The sequence below is a fragment of the Anabrus simplex genome, chromosome 11 (genome assembly GCF_040414725.1).
Source record: "Anabrus simplex isolate iqAnaSimp1 chromosome 11, ASM4041472v1, whole genome shotgun sequence".
NCBI classification, from domain to species: Eukaryota; Metazoa; Arthropoda; class Insecta; order Orthoptera; family Tettigoniidae; genus Anabrus; species Anabrus simplex.
Window position 1 is genome coordinate 106,255,153 of NC_090275.1, and position 16,436 is coordinate 106,271,588.

General features: G+C 43.0%; 1 protein-coding gene across 3 annotated transcripts in view; it reads left to right on the forward strand.

Annotated features, from left to right (window-relative positions):
- LOC136883163 (1-phosphatidylinositol 4,5-bisphosphate phosphodiesterase) overlaps positions 1-16,436 on the forward strand; it is a 219,185-nt gene that overhangs the window by 7,526 nt on the left and 195,223 nt on the right. Inside the window, exon 1 of one of the 3 annotated variants that reach the window (XM_068229635.1) lies at positions 9,988-10,111. The exons of the other annotated variants lie outside the window; for them this stretch is intronic. The gene's annotated coding sequence lies outside the window, so the exon portion shown is untranslated. Of the gene's footprint in view, positions 1-9,987; positions 10,112-16,436 lie in introns of those variants that run through there. 3 annotated transcript variants of the gene reach the window in all.

The window sequence follows — 16,436 nt, forward strand, 5'->3', positions numbered from 1 at the left end:
TGGCAATATCTGAAATTGCAATTTTCCATAGCAAGAATTGAGGAAAAATGTTTCATGGCTGAACAACTTTATAATATAATGGCCTGCTCTACGTAGCCTATAAAGCCATTCTGGTGTTCCTCAAAACTGAGTTAAAAGCTATATGCAGGATTAATATGATATTTCAAAGTGAGCGAGTTGAAGCAGAGAAAGCAGTGAAGGGTGTCTTTCTACTCTTTAAATCAGTACTGAAAAAATTGTTGTTCCCACTCAGCTGGAAAAGCAGAAGGATGTAGATCTCCCATACTTTGACTTTCAGAAGTACATGATGCATACTTCAGGTATGTATTTAAGATTTTGAATGTTTGGTGCAAATTCTGAAACCTGATGAACGCAACGACGTTCATGAAAGATGCAAGAAGTTCTTAGTTGACTTGTGCAAGGAACTACAAAAAGGATTACCAGAAAATATAGCAACTTTACAGACGATGGCAGTGCTACATCCTTCCACAGCAATATCAGAGAAGAAACATGAAACACTTCAACTAGTCTCCAATTTCAGTGGTCCTAAAGTGGCTGGGAATATAGATGACATTGTCTCAGAGTGGAACAATCTCCCAAGATAAACAATGGCACAACACATCAAGTACTACGCCTTTGTGGGATGAGGTTTTTCAGGATAAAGATGCAGCTGGAAATGATCGTTTTTCTAATATTGGTAACTTTGCAATTAGGCTGCTAACGTTACCAGTATCAAATGCCACAGTGGAGCGCGCATTTTCAGTCTTTTCTATTATCATCATCATCATCATCTGTTTACCCTCCAGGTTCGGTTTTTCCCTCGGACTTAGCGAGGGATCCCACCTCTACCTCCTCAAGGGCAGTGCCCTGGAGCTTCAGACTCTTGGTCGGGGGATACAACTGGGGAGTATGACCAGTACCTCGCCCAGGCGGCCTCACCTGCTATGCTGAACAGGGGCCTTGTGGATGGGAAGTTTGGAAGGGATAGGCAAGGAAGAGGGAAGGAAGCGGCCGTGGCCTTAAGTTAGGTACCATCCCGGCATTCGCCTGGAGGAGAAGTGGGAAACCACGGAAAACCACTTCCAGGATGGCTGAGGTGGGAATCGAACCCACCTCTACTCAGTTGACCTCCCGAGGCTGAGTGGACCCCGTTCCAGCCCTCGTACCACTTTGCAAATTTCGTGGCAGAGCCGGGAATCGAACCCGGGCCTCCGGGGGTGGCAGCTAATCACGCTAACCACTACACCACAGAGGCGGACCTTTTCTATTATAACAAACAAATTAAGGAACAGGTTATCGTTAGAACTAACAAATTCTCTACTTGAATCTAGTTATTATTTAATAAGGAAAAAAATATCTTGTACTCGTTTTCAACCATCCCCTCGAGTGATGAAAAAGTTCAGTGAGTCCATGCATCATTACAAAAACGTTGAAATGAGTGAATAAGAGGAGGTGTTAGAGGATCTCAGCAAATTTTAAGGATCACTCAGCAGGAATACAAGAAAGAAAAACTTGTGAGTAAGTTTTCTCTTCAACAGTATGCACGGTTTCTAATAATTTTCTTGTATGTTGCCAATCATCCTTTTGTGTACCGTAGTATTTCTGTAGATTTTTTAAAATATTGTGTTTAATCAATATGATGGTGACGAAAATAATAATTATGATTTGGGTTTTTTTTTGTCTCATTTAGAGGGATTTTAGAAGTGATCTGGGGGGAATTTGGACGTAGGAGTTGGCAACACTGCATGCGAGAAACCTACCGTAGCGACAGCACAAGACCGACGTGCGATGTGTACATGCAAGCAAGTTTGAACGGCAGAACTCAGCAAATTAAAAATGCGGCAGATCAGAATTTTAATTAATAAAAGGTCTGACACCGCGGTTAACCGGTTCGAGTCTCATCGGTGGAAATGTTTTCCATCAGCGGCCGGCAAGGTAGGAGAGGTGGTGGTACACAATTTCTAATCACTAGATTACGTACCAAAAGCCTGAATTCCATTCTAAATCTCTCCGTAGTGTTTATATGGAGTGACGGCATATGACGCTGTTCGAGGTGATTTGTCCGTCGGATAGCGACGTTAAGCCTTGAGCAGATCTCTTGGCGTTATTCAACGGGAGTAGGCATTGTGCAAACACCGAGTTTCACTCTCATCAACTCACACCTAGACTGCCCTTGTGGGCGCACCCATCCTCGATAGCCCCTGCTTGTTGTAAGAGGCGACTAAAACGGCCCCAATGGCTCTTAACGTGGGAGCGTCGGTTGGCGACCACGGGGCCCTGAGCTAAGGAGTCCTGGCATTGCTTCCACTTACTTGTGCCAGGCTCCTCACTTTCATCTGCACTTGTGTTCTTGTACATGAACTGGAAAAATTCCAAAGAAATACAGCTCGATTTGTTCTGAGTGATTTCCGACAAAAGAGTAGCGTTGCAAATGTGGTGAAATTTGGGCTGGGAAGACTTGGGAGAAAGGAGACGAGCTGTTCGACTAAGTGATATGTTACGAGCTGTCATTGGAGAGATGGCGCGGAATGACATATGTAGACGAATAAGTTTGAGTGGTGCCTTTAAAAGCCGGCCCCGTGGTGTAGGGGTAGCGTACCTGCCTCTTACCCGAAGGCCTCGGGTTCGATTCCCGGCAAGGTCAGGGACTTTTATCTGGATTTACCTGGACCTGAGGGCTGGTTCGAGGACCACTCAGCCTACGTGATTACAATTGAGGAGTTATCGGACGGTGAGATAGCGGCCCCAGTCTAGAAAGCCAAGAATAATGGCCTAGAGGATTCGTCGTGCTGACCACACGACACCTCATAATCTGCAGGCCTTCGGGATGAGCAGCGGTCGCTTGGTAGGCCAAGGCCTTTCGGGGCTGTTGCGCCATGTTTTTTTCTTGGTGTCTTTAAGAGTAAGAAAGATCACGATATGAAGATAAAGTTGGAATTCAAGAGAATAAATTAGGGCAAATATTCATTTGTAGGAAGAGGAGGTAGGGATTAGGGGCTGCCTGGCCGAGGCGGTAAAGGCGTGCTCGGTTCGCCTGGAAGGACGTGGTTTCGAATCCGTTCGAAGTCGTAAAAATTTAAGAAAGGAGATTTCCACTTCCGGAGATGCATATGGTCCTGAGGTTCACTCAGCCTACACCAAAAATGAGTACCAGGTTAATTCCTGGGGGCAAAGGCGGCCGGGCGTAGAACTAACCACTCTACCCTATCACGTGCCGAGGTTAACAATGGTGTAAGCCTTTACCTTCCACTCCTCCAAGGGCCTTCATGGCTTGTACGGAGGTAACTTTGCTTTGCTTTGCAGTTAGGGATTGGAATAACTTGCGATGGGAGATGTTAAATAATTTTTCAATTTCTTTGCAATCATTTAAGAAACGGCTAGGAAAACAACAGATAGGGAATCTGCCACCTGGGCGACTGGCCTAAATGCAGATCAGTAGTGATTGCTTGATTGATTCTCCTATCATGTCCGGCCTTTCTAAACCGAGTGCGAGATATTCATAAAGTATGTTACGATCAAAAGTTGTAATTTTATAATTATAATCTACAGCCTGTTTCCAGTCAATCGACCGGGTCAGAAATGGAATGGAGCGGCGAGGATGGGAATTTTGCCAGTTGCCGAAGCCTGTCGCAGTCATCTGGGATTAATGGCTGACAGATGAAATGATATCTGAGAGTGTTGCTAGAATGAAATAATAAAGTCAGGGGAAACCGGAGTACGCGGACAAAACCTGTCCCGTCTCTGCTTTGTCCAGCACAAATCTCACATGGAGTGACCGGAATTTGAACCACGGAATCCCTCTCACTGAAAATAAGACAGTAAATCAATCTCTCAAGTTAATGAATTAATAAATACAAGTAAGATACCAGTATCATTCTTCCATCCGGCTCAGCAGAGCTCACGTAGTGTTTGTGATGTGATAAGCACACTTCCTCCGTCCGCTCTCCAGCAGAATGATCTTCTTAATGTGGCGTTTAACCTTTATTCATTCAGAGTTAAGATGGAATGAAATGATACGAAGGCACCAGCCGGTTTAAGGGCCCCGCATCACCCGCAGCTGCGGAGGTCCGAGCTTGAGGTAGGGTGATCAGATCCGTTTTTAATGGAACTGCCACTTTTTCCGACTCTCGTCCCGTTGTCCCCGTGACACTCAAACGGAACCCCAAATTGTCCCTTTTTATTAATTCCCGTTCCACCTTGACCCTTTCTTTAAATAATGGCATGACGGCATGTAGTGGCTATACTGAGGGCTACCAAGGCTATCGGTGAAGCCTAAACCTCAAATGAGGACGAGGGAAATCTAAAGAAATCTAAAGCACGTTATAATGTAAGCATCTGACACATTGTTCCATTTACAAAACTTGAAAGCAATGAGAAAAACCGTCGCACGAGATTCGGGGGGCTTGCTTTTGTATGTCCGATAGGTGCGGGGATCGGGGGGGATAGGTGTGCTAGGCATCGCTCCGTCAGATCGCTAATGCTAATGAGCAACCATGCGTTAGCCTACTCATCGTATGTACTTCTTCATCTCATACTTCTGACTCAATATAGAGATAACAGAGTGCTGGAATTTCACTCCCGTTTACTTCTACATCCTTGTAGGAAGTAGTAATATACAGTTCTAGTTTTCTTCTGATAGGTAGGTCTGCTAAAATGAAATGAAATCTTTCAGGTTTAGTGTTATCTTTGGTTGGTTGGAATCGAACCCGTGATCATGGGTCGGACAACGCTACTGATCTCCCGAGGAAGCTAATAAACCAGTGAACGATGGGTATCACCGTTAGCAATGCTGTGAAATTCAACATTTTTATAATAATAATAATAATAATAATAATAATAATAATAATAATAATAATAATGCATGGCAGGTGTGTAGGCTTGGTGGTGACCTAATGAGAATGAAATGAATGGCGAAGACGTTATAAACTCCCAGTCCCCAAGCCAGCGGAATTAAGAGTACAAGGGGGTTAATTCTGAGAACTGAACTGGGGCATCGGGGCAAAGGTTAACATTCTTTCCATTAGCCACAAAGCCGGACTTTAACTTGTTAAACCTTAGGTGATCATCTCCAATGATCAGGTGTTGATTATTGACTGTAGCAGAGACCAAGGCAGTAGCTTGTGAAGCACAGCCTTGACAACACAGCAGGCTGCTCCGTTGGCTACTGGATGCAGTTCAAAACGCTTTTAACGAATGGCGTTCACTAAACCTTTAGTCTAAGTCTAGTGGCAGCCCACGGCTTGTTCGCAGCAAACACCAGCTCTGCTATTGGTACGTTAACCGTCATAATCCGAAACAAAATATCAGTACGCTGCGTAGCTGACAACTACAGAAGGAACTGGATTATCCGGACAAATTGGAACTAGAGGGCATCCAAATAATCTAATTCAAAATTGCAATTCAATAAGAAAACGCACCATCCTACAGTATGTGAAACATTTGTGAAAAATAAACATACAGTAAAATATATACAACATTTATGAACAATTATGAAATCTTAGTGCTTGCGCAACATATCGACGTAGCAAAAAAGCTCCGACACTTCGAAACATGAAGGTATCGGCCAAAGAAAGACAAGGGCACGAAGGGCGTGAAAATGAAAATCTCCCTAGGATTCCCAAACCTAATGCCGTCGGGATCGGAAAAGATCAAGATTTGACCAATGGAGGTCGGATAGGATAGATGGAAGTGAGGAACCTGGCACAAGTAAGTTGAAGCTAAGGACTCCGTGGTCGCTAACCCTCGTTTTCAAGTTAAGATTCTCTGGGGCCCCTTTTAGTCACCTCTTACGACAGGCAGGGGATACTGTGGTGTTCATAACATCCTCCGCCAACACCAAATGCATCGATGGGCTTTTTGTCTTTGGCCTTTACCGTCCATGATTCACAGTCACTGAAGAGGACACAAACCAGACGTTTCTTTATGCTTTTACTGACTGCTCGGTCACGCCAGCTCGTTCGGAGTTTATCCATAGCAATTTATCCAAGAGCTTCTGATCTCTTTCTCGCAGCTGCCGGTGGTGCTTAGCAAGGAGCCAAGATAGACGAATTCAGTAACAACATTTTGGCCTACTAGATGACCACGAAATTGGAGCTTCTTTCCTCTATCAACATCCATCACCTTGGTTTTGCTGCGATTTGCTTCTAATGCTAGCTGAAGATTTTCACTTCCTACTCACTATATTAATTCAGCGAGTTAACCTTCACTGCTAAATGACATATCTTCGAAATCGAGAAGCTACTAGTCAGCTGGGCGTGACGTGGGAGGGTAAGCGACTGGAGCATTGTTTTACACCAGGGTACTTGGGTGTCACCTTATATCGGACCTTAACATACAAGAAACACTGTGTTAACTCTGGACAGAAAGTCTCAGCCCGAAATAACATCCTCCGGAAACTTGGCTCAAGCAAATGGGGAGCCCATCCAACTGTGTTAAGAACCTCAGCTATTGCTTTCAGTTTCTCTGCGGCTGAGTATGCATGTACAGACTGGTTCAGCTCAGCCCATACGAAGCGCATCTTTCTGACTGGATGGTGTCTTCTGTATCTCCACCCCCTGGTAATCATTTGGAATGGACAACCTGGAAGGCACTAAATCGATTGAGGAGTGGAGTAGGTAAATCCAAAGATAACCTAGAGAGAGAGAAAAAAAAGGGGGTTGTTTGAAAGATCAGTCAGACTTCTGGGATTGCAGGGAACAACAAACTACCCTACACCTTTATGGGTGTCAGTCCTGCCCTGTTCGTTGTACATTTCAAGACTTGACTCAAGCCACTGAAGAGAGAATTGCAGTTGCCCATTTCTGGGCAGACTTTGTGTGAAATACGTTTGTCTCATAAGATGTACCTTGTTTTGTTTGTATATAATACCTCAAGTATTTTAAGTTTTTTCAACACTCTGACACGAAATAAATAATAATTATTATATTTATTTATTTATTTATTTATTTATTTATTTATTTATTTATTTATTATCGAGGGGAGTGGCCTCACATGCTTAACGCGCTACGGCTATGGAGCCAAGCTCTCCATTCGGGAGGTGAGTGGGTTCGAACCCCCACCGTCGGCTGTCCTGAAAATTGTTTTCTTTGGCTTCCCATTTTCACTTCCAGGCAATGTTGGGACAATTCCTATTCGTAGGTCACAGCCGATTCCTTCCATCTCCTTGCACAATTTCATTCAGCATAATGCATTTCATCCTCGTTAACTCCTGAACTGAAGTTGGTGTCAGGAAGGGGATCCGGCCGTAAAACATGCCGTATCATTTTATCTTCTCTCATCTGCCACCCCGCATCAGGAAACGGGATTGAGTGGTAGACATTATTATTATTATTATTATTATTATTATTATTATTATTATTATTATTATTATTATCTATTCATTAGGAAGATAATGAAAATGACCGTCAACGAGCGAATGGCTGCGCAGTTTGAGTCACGTAGTGCCAGTTTGCATTCGAGAGATAGTGGGTTCCAGTCCCCCTATCAGCAGCCCTGAAGACGGTCTTACGTGGTTTCCCATTTTTACACCAGGCAAATATTGAGGCTGTAGGCCCTACCTTCTCCATAAGACCTATCTGTGTCAGAGCGACATCAAGCAAATTGTAGGGGGGGGGGGGGGGGGATGACTACAGCATTGAGAATATACAGTAAACATGAGGAATGGAACACACGAAAGATGAAAAGGAAAAGGAACCGCAAAAGGGTGGTTTGGGTTTGGGGGCGAGTTTGAAAACCAAATAAAATTACGCTGAATTGTTAGTTGAGGTTGAGGAGTGCTTTGCCCCCAGGGAGTAAAGAATACAGGGAGCTGCCCGCTACACTACTCTCTGTGGCTATCGCTTGAAGCCAATGGCCACGCCCCCCATGGTTACCAAAACATGACAGTTCTTATGTTGTGGATATATACAAACTAAGACATTTTCTCGGGAGTAGGGAAACTTCGAATCGCTCAATTAAGTAGAATCGTTTCAAAATAACACGGCGATTAACTGTAACAAAATTTTCTGGCAAACAGACCTATTAACGCTTTTTTTACTAAGCTCTAAGAAAGCTTTTCTTATGACCCGCAGCCTTAAATCTACCCTCTCGCTAGTTGAATATCGGTACTAAAAACCCAGTATATTAAAAACAGTAGATGCAAATCTTCACCACATATCAGTAACGATAAGGAATAGGCTATTAATAATGACATACCGCAATCTGAATGCTTTAGGGGAATGTGCAATAAATCACCAAACTGGGCTTAGCAACATTGCTTACGGTACTACATATTTTGGAGTGGTGGTGGTGGTGATTGTTTTAATAGGAAGTAAAACCATCAAGTAAACCGTCCTCTGACAAAAGTGGAAACAATGCAGGACTCAGCTAAGGGCCCCTTGGACGCCAACCCACACTCCGAAGTTAAGAGACCCTTAGGCCCTTAATCGCCTTTTACGACACGTGATAGTGATTATTGTTTTAAGAGGGAATACAACTAGGCAACCATCCACTATTAACACTAATCAGAGAGAAATGAAGATATCGGCCAAAGAAAGACAAGGGCCATGAAGGCCGAGAAAATGAGACTCCCTAGCCCTCGAATCCTCTTATAGCCTCGGGGTCGAAAAAGAGCAAGAGTTGATCATCGGAGGTTGGATATGATAGACTAAAATTAGCCTGGCAAAAGTAAGTGGAAGGAATGCCAGGACTCAGCTAACGGCCCCGTGGTTGCAACCATGCTCCTAATCTGAGAGCTCCTGGGGTCCCTTTCAGTCACCTCTTACAAAAAGCAGGGGATATCGTGGGTGTTGTCCTACTAACCCCAACTCCCCAGGGACTTTTACGACAGGCAGGGGATACCGTGGGCCTTATTCTACGGTACAGGATGTGCAACTGGGCAATCATCCTCTATTAACACTAATTAGGAGGAAAAATAGAAGGGATCCGACACTTCGAAAAATGAAAGTATCGGGCAAAGGAAGACAAGGGCCACGAAGGGCGTGAAAATGAAAAACTCCCTAGGCCTCGAGTGTACTAATTCTGTAGGTAAGAAGGGTTCGCTTTAAAAATAGTAGGTACTGCATTCACCTTCAAAACAACTTTCTTTATGCACCGATCAAATAATTCCGGTTTGAAATGTGCTGAATATATCCTGGTGTAAGGGGAAGGTATCCAATTTTCCCTTCTAATGGTTTTAATCCACTCCGCTCTCCTTTCTTCATGAACAGGAAATCTCAAGAAAATTGACGATAAACAACAAGTCTAACCTAAAAATTCTTACAAAAAGTGGGCGGTGCTTCTGAGACTCCGAAACAACAATGGAGGTAAATGTACTGAACTACATACTGTACTTAGAATATTAACTGTGAAATGTTATTCCAGGAATATTTTTGGATTTCGGATTCTTGCAACCGTATGCACAACACGACATTGTAAAAGCTACATCAACTAAATATTAGTATCTCTTTTACCTTTTAGCGTGTCGTACAGTGTTAGCATCTGAAAATTCCCGCATTTACAATTAGCGTACACCGTATTCACTTCAATGAGCTGTGATAGATTTGATTATCAAAAAAGAGCATGCGTTCTCGCGCCTATTTACGCCCACGCCCCCTATGTAGACCACTGTCAACGGGCTTCACTCTCAGAGCTCCAAGGCATCTCCCTGTATTCTTTACTCCCTGTTTGCCCCTTGTGCTGCCAATTGCCACTCATATCCGTTAAATCGTATTACTGCTGCAAAATGCAAATACAAAGCTAACTGGTGAACTATAAACAATGTTACCGCTAGACTGGGGAAGCCCCGTTCAGTCGCGTCACTAATGACTTACTAGTCTAATCAAATCGGTGTCACACCTCTCTGATACTAATACCTAGTTATATAAGAAGACACATTAATCAGAAATGGCCCGGAGATAATATACGTAAAGCATTACGTCAATCTAATTAGGCTGTCAGCTGATAACTGCGATACTTTGCTGTTCAAGTTCCTGTTCCTTATTCGAATAGTGAGGCGCGTGCTACAGTAATGTTAATGTTTTCCTCTGCGTAATATCCTACCAGACTTCCGGTCACAACGCATACACATTGCTTGCTTGGAAGAGTGGGACAGCGCCCGAGAGCCAACACCCAGGTAAAGCAGCAAAAACACTCTTCTCTCAATAGATTTATCTCACACATGAAAAGGATTTTGTTTTAATTCCGTTATGTGCTTCTTTTGCTCCTGAGAATAACTCCTAGTTGGAGATTCGTGCTTGACAGTCAAGTCGCCCAGTAGCGGCGATTAAGGAGGGCGAGGGGGAGGGGGGGGGGTCAGTCGCCTCCCCACTTTGTGGAGAAAAGATTACATATTTATTCCACTTTAGGCAGCTGAAACTAGGAATTATTAAAAGAACAATTTGTGCAAGCCCTCCTGTCTTGTCAGCTGATTCTTTCCTTTATTTTATTTACTTACTAGCTGTAGTACCGGGCGTTACCCGGTTATTTTTTTTTTAATGTTAACCTTAAAGATTTATATTACCAGTTAGTTATGTGTGAAGTGAATTTTTATAGAATTATTTTTGAAATATTGATTGATATTTTATGATCTATTATGTAGTTTTAGAGTTATTGAAATGTGTTTGATTTCAAGTTTTAGATAATTTAATTCTCGAGTAAAATTTTATCGTTATGGAAGCTCGAATTGACTGGGAAGTATTTGACCCTGTCAAAAATATAATAAGTGATAACTATATGTATTTACCCGTCACACTCTAGACACGATGTACACGGTTTCAACTGTCATTGGGACTGCCACCAATCATCCTTGCGACCCCAAAAGCAGTGGGTTCAACACTAATCTCGGTTATTCCACACTACACGGTTTCGACCGTACGGCAGAAAAACCGTACGGGTCTTTGTCGTGGAGATGTTGCTTTCACACTGCAACGGTTTTTTGCCGTACGTTTTTTTTTTTTTTTTTTTGCCGTGGGAAGCTCAGTGCATGTCTTGATGCTAGTCATACACGAGAGTCATTTTAATAATAGGATGATTTCTTAATATTAGTAGTTTGTGGCTGAACATTAAACTGTGAAATTGTATCATAAGTATATATATTTGTGAATCGGTATTATGTAATAATATACACTAATTTTTTCTTTGTCTTAAATTAGATCAAAATCTGGTTTCATTTCTAAGTAAACTTCACGCCAGGCATTCCTTGTCGCATTCCGATCTTTATAAATGCAGTAGCGTCGATTAGGGGGGCGAGAGGGTGCTGTCGCCCCCGTCCCACTTTGTGGAGAAAACATTACATTATTATAACATTATTTGTACAGGCCCTGTTTTCTTATCAGATAAATCTCTTTTATTTTCTTTAATTATCAATACAATTATTGGCGGGAATACGCACAAAATGTAGCTTGTCGCGGCTAACCGATTTGTATAGCGCCATACCAAGTGGTGGAGACTTTGCATGTCCTGTGAGGAAGGGTGGCAGGGGTATATTTTATTGCCAAGGTCATGGACACTGAGGTATGATTCACTCGCTTACCGCGCGCATTCGTCTATCTGGCAATCTCTTTGTTGTGTTAGTTTCGTAGTATGTAGTCAAATACTAAACGAATTTGTATTGTATTATCACGCCATACTTCTGTTTAATTTTAGTGCATGTGTAAAATTGTTCCTTTGATGAAAGTTTTATTGTATGGTATTGAATCAATATCAAAAAAAAAAAAAAAAAAAACTATTATCGCACTTAAGTTGGTAGTCTGAACCTTTACCTCTCTTTCGAAATTAGCCTACCACTTTGAGCTTTTTTAAAAAGTTTTGGTGTATATACCTCCTCCTTCTCCCCACGCTATACACCACAAACTCGGGTACGTTTTGTTGTTTGTACATTTCGCCCCCTCCCCCAACACACACGTCCAATACCCAATCGCCACTACTGTATAAATGTCTAGAGTTATGTCCCAGTATGGACCAGAGTAACAAGAATTTCAGAATCTACGTCAGCCATTTCACAATACCAACGATAAATCCTACAAAGCAATGCACTGAACATTTTAACAACAAAGTAAAACACTACGATGTAATTATTCACCTCAGGGACCCCGAAAACTGTGGATGGTACATTCATATTTGTCGTTGTTTATTATTTTAATATTTCACCCCTCTTTCCGTATTTTTTATAATTCAACACCGCCGCTAGCGCTGCTAGCTTAATCGTACCCCTCTAATAATTTCAATCAGGTAATTCATTATGTACTATCCGACTCGTACTGGCCTTCGGTTCATAGGGTCCCGGGTTCGATTCCCGTCCGGGTCGAGGACTTTAACCTTTATTGGTTAAGTCCAGTGCCCCGGGGGCTGGGTTTTTGTGCTGTTCCCAACATCCCTGCCACTCACACACCACACATAACACTATCCTCCACTACAATAACACGCAGTTATCTACACATGGCAGATGTCGCCTACCTTCATCGGAGGGTCTGCCTTACAAGGGCTGCACTCGGCTAGAAATAGCCACACGAAATTGTTATTATGTACCAAGCTTGGTTGAGAGGTATGGTAGAACATATACACATACGTCCGTAAACTAGGTCACTTTGGACATTATCTTTTCTTCACTCGTTCTCACCCACTCTGCCGATTGGGCCTGAACTTTTTCTTTGTCCAGAGTGTCACAGCGACCCCGAAAACTATGCATTCGACTAAAATATTTTTCCAGATAATAAGTCATACTTATATCAATATTGATAGTGAGCTATGCTGGAACGTACACCCACGATGCCAAAAGGGGCTGAACTTGGAAGTTAAAAAATCCTGAGTGTCACTATCATCTCAGCGAGCCCGAAAACTACGGGCTCGACACTATTTTCGATTACGCTTTTTACTCACCCCTCACTCCCAACCAACAAGGGTGTCAGTGGTGTCCTTTTCTTATTTATTTAATTTTTAAAATGCTATTTATTCGGGGCGCCGACTCATATGGATCTTTTGCCCCTACTGGCACCATATTGTATGAACCAGCGTGTACTTGGAATGACGGTAGTGTGAAATGTTGTGTGTGAGGAAAGGAAGATTAATGACGTCACAAACACCCAGTCTCCAGGCCAGGGATATTAATCATTACAATTAAAAAACCCTGACCCGGCCGGGAATCGAATCCGGGGCCGCCGGGTGACAGGCGGGCGCGTTTCCCCCTACACCGCGGGGCCGGACCAGCGGTGTCTTACTCCCACGCGGTTAGTCTTCTGATAGTAAGTCATATGTGTAGCAAGTTTGGTTTAAATCGGTCCAGTAGCCCTGAAAAAAATATAGATTCGACATTAATATCGGTCGTTTTGAGCTCTATTTATATTTCATCTCCTCCCTTGGAGGTTCCAAAGGTGTCTTGCCCCAACAACATTTTTCACAGATAGTAAGTAATATCTGTACCAAATTTCGTTGACAGTCCAAAAGCGGGCTGAACTTGGACTTTAAAAAGTCCGCCGTGTTACTGTTCATCTCAGTAACCCCATAACTATGGATTTCACACTATTTTCGACTATTTTTATATTTTTATATCTCACTCACCCCTCGCCCCCTACCCAAAAGAGATCTGAACTTGAACTGCAAAAGATCCAGAATGTTACAATTCATCTCAGAGACCCCGAAAACTATGAATTCGACACTATTTTCGATTTCGATTACTTTTAAATCTCACTCGTCCCTCGCCTCCCACCCAAAAAGGGGCAGAGCTTGGACTTTAAAAGATCCGGAGTGTTACTATTCATCTCAACAACCACGGAAACTATGGGTTCGACACTATTTTTTCGTATCTCCCTCCCACTCACCCCTTCCCAAAAGGAGGCTAAACTTAAACGTTAAAAATTCCGGAGCGACCCCAAAAACTATGGATTGGACTTTTTTCGATTATTTTTATATCTCACATTAAAAAATTCGGTGTGTTACTATTCACCTCAGCGACCCAGAAAACTATAGATTGGACACTATTTTCGATTACTTTTGCATCGCACTCCCTACTTGCTCCCAAAAGGGGGATGAACTTCGACATAAAAAATTTCCGAAGTGTCACTATTCATCTCACCGCCCCAAAAAACTATAGATTCTACACGATTTTCGATTTTTATATCTCACCCCCTCGCCCTCCCCTCAGCTCAAAGAAGGCTGAACTTTGATTAAAAAAATCTGGAGTGTTACTGTTCATCTCAGCGACTTCCTTGAACCCCCACCCCTAGGGGGCTAGAGATGGCTTACCCCCACAGTGCTCGTCTCCAGATAGCAAATAATAAGTGTTCGAAATTCGATTGAAATTACTCTAGTGGTTTAGGAGGAGATGTGTTGTTTACACACATACAAACTGTACCTTCATTTATATAGAGAGATAGAGATAGATAGATAGATAGATAGATAGATAGATAGATAGATAGATAGATAGATAGATAGATAGATAGATAGATAGATAGATAGATAGATTTTCGATTATTTTTATATCTCACTCCCCCCTCGGCCCCTAGCGGATTGTTACTTTTCATCTCAGCGACCCCCAAAACTATGGATTCGACACTATTTTCGATTATTTTTATATCTCACTGCCCCCTCACCCCCTCCAGCAAGGGGGCATAAATTTGACTTTAAAAAATTCGTAGTGTTACTATTCATCTCAGCGACCCAGAAACCTATGGATTCGACACTATTTTCGATTATTTGTATAATTCACTGACCCCTCGCCCCCCACCCCAAAGGGGGCTGAACTTGGACTTATAAAAATATTCGGAGTGTCTCTATTCACCTCAGCGACCCAGAAAACTACGGATTCGACACTATTTTCGATTATTTGTATAACTCACTGCCCCCTCGCCCCCATCCCAAAGGGGGCTGAACTTATAAAAAATTCGGAGTGTCTCTATTCACCTCAGCGACCCAGATATACCCGCTTGACGCGCTCATCCGTCAGTCTGTGAGACTCTTTACTGTCTGTAGGTTTCTTAGTGTGTAGTCAAATACTAAATGATTTTTAATTGTATAATCACGCCGTACTTCTATTTAATTGTAGTACATGTGTAATATTGTTTCTTTGGTAAGTAAACTCGTGTTCTCATCCCGACGTGGTGCAGCTCTTTTCAGGCACACTCCCAATGGAGGTGAGCTGCATGTACCATTTCAACCACATACCAGCCCTCCTGCCATTCTTAAATTCCTGGCAGTACCGGGAATCGAACCCGGGCTTCCGAGCCGTTACGCTACGGAGGCGGACGTTTCTTTGGTGAAAGGTTTATTGTATAGTATTGAATCAACAGGGTCCGCCTCTGTGGTGTAGTGGTTAGTGTGATTAGCTGCCACCCCTGGAGGCCCGGGTTCGATTCCCGGCTCTGCAACGAAATTTGAAAAGTGGTACGAGGGCTGGAACGGGGTCCACTCAGCCTCGGGAGGTCAACTGAGTAGAGGTGGGTTCGATTCCCACCTCAGCCATCCTGGAAGTGGTTTTCCGTGGTTTCCCACTTCTCCTCCAGGCGAATGCCGGGATGGTACCTAACTTAAGGCCACGGCCGCTTCCTTCCCTCTTCCTTGCCTATCCCTTCCAATATTCCCATCCCTCCACAAGGCCCCTGTTCAGCATAGCAGGTGAGGCCGCCTGGGCGAGGTACTGGTCATACTCCCCAGTTGTATCCCCCGACCAAGAGTCTGAAGCTCCAGGACACTGCCCTTGAGGCGGTAGAGGTGGGATCCCTCGCCGAGTCCGAGGGAAAAACCGAACCTGGAGGGTAAACAGATGATGATGATGATGATTGAATCAACATCTCAACAAACTATTATTGCCGCACCTAAGTTGGTAAACTGTCAGCTTTTATCACTCTGTCGAAATTCGCTCAAAGAGCAACAAAACTTACCATTTTGGAGCTTTTTTCCCCTCCAGTTTTGATGTGTATACCCCTCGCCCGCTATATCCCTCAAACCCGGGTACGTTTTGTTGTCTGTACACCCCCCCCCCCCTCCCCCACTTCTAATTCCCAATAGCTGCTACTGAAGTCGCCTTTTAACACACTGACGGCTCGAGATACTATTGTGTACTACAATTTTCAAGTGAGAAACCGCGAAAATTTACAGCAGGGCTTAGTCAGTCATTGACCATGACTTTAGCGTTGAACCCCTCGACGGTGGTGGTGATGATGGTGGTGATGATTATTGTTTGATTCAAGAGGAAGTAAAACTATTTTGGGTACAAAGAATTATGTCATCGATACAAAGTACAGAGAGTAAGGACCAAGGATACATAGTACTACATAGTTTATGATACGTTACTTTTTAATGATTTGTAATTAGTTATTTATCATTCAAATTATGTTACCGGTTAAAATATAAACAACAACTCTCTGTATTTAAAGTGAAATGTTAATATCAACTTAACGATAATGAATTTAATACCTTAGTAGAATAATTTCTTGCTACTCCAGTTGATATGTTACTCCCGCTAG